Raw genomic sequence first — 893 nt, 5'->3', positions numbered from 1 at the left:
TTACACTATATTAAGTTTATATATTCTATTTGTGTGTTTTATACAATCTTAAACATGAAAATGTATTAATGTTATACACAATTAAAGATTAATATGTTTTATAACATGGTAAACAATCTAAAAACTCGGCCCCGCATAATTTCTGATTAATCCCCGATTTTTTCTTTAGGCGCTAGGTCCAACCCGACCGCCCGACTAGCGCCTAGCGCGTTCCCGAACAGGAATTTTATGCACACTGCAAAAGGAAGGAATCAAAAGGCATGTTCATCATACTCTGTTTTCTCAAAAATGGATAGGAGCAATTGATTCTGTGGAACTAATTCTATGAGTGAGTGTTCAAAGAGTTTAAACATTTTTGCAGTATAAAAGGACATAGCTGGAACATTTGTGAACTTCTCTGCTACTAGTCCTCCTACCATCTGAAATATTTACAATAATAAAAGTAAAACTTTTTCATTTCACATATCTGACATCGTCTGCTATAGGCTTCTTTAAATGCTAATTGTTTTGTTACTTTTGCAGTTCTGCTTCAGAAATATATAAATGGTGCTTATCCTCCCACACAAAGCCTTTCCTTTCTTTCTTACTAAGGCCCTGTTCGTTTGTACATCTCGAAGATGCATCCGGATGGTCCATCTAGATGCTCAATCTGGGTGTTGTTCGTTTCTTCATTTCGTCCATGCATCCAGATGAATAATCTGAATGCAACTATGTTCATTTGCTTTTCATTTTTTAACTTCCATCAGCATCCAGGTGAACTTGTTAATAAAATGACTAAAATATATTTTTTTACGTTTCGGCGGAAAAATAACATTTTTACAGTTTTGGCGGAAAATATTTTTGCGGTTTTTGAGGAAAAATATGTTTTTGGCGAAAAAGTGTATTTTCGTGGT

The sequence above is a fragment of the Brassica oleracea genome, chromosome C9 (genome assembly GCF_000695525.1).
Source record: "Brassica oleracea var. oleracea cultivar TO1000 chromosome C9, BOL, whole genome shotgun sequence".
Lineage (NCBI taxonomy): Eukaryota > Viridiplantae > Streptophyta > Magnoliopsida > Brassicales > Brassicaceae > Brassica > Brassica oleracea.
Note: the sequence above shows the minus strand (reverse complement) of the source record.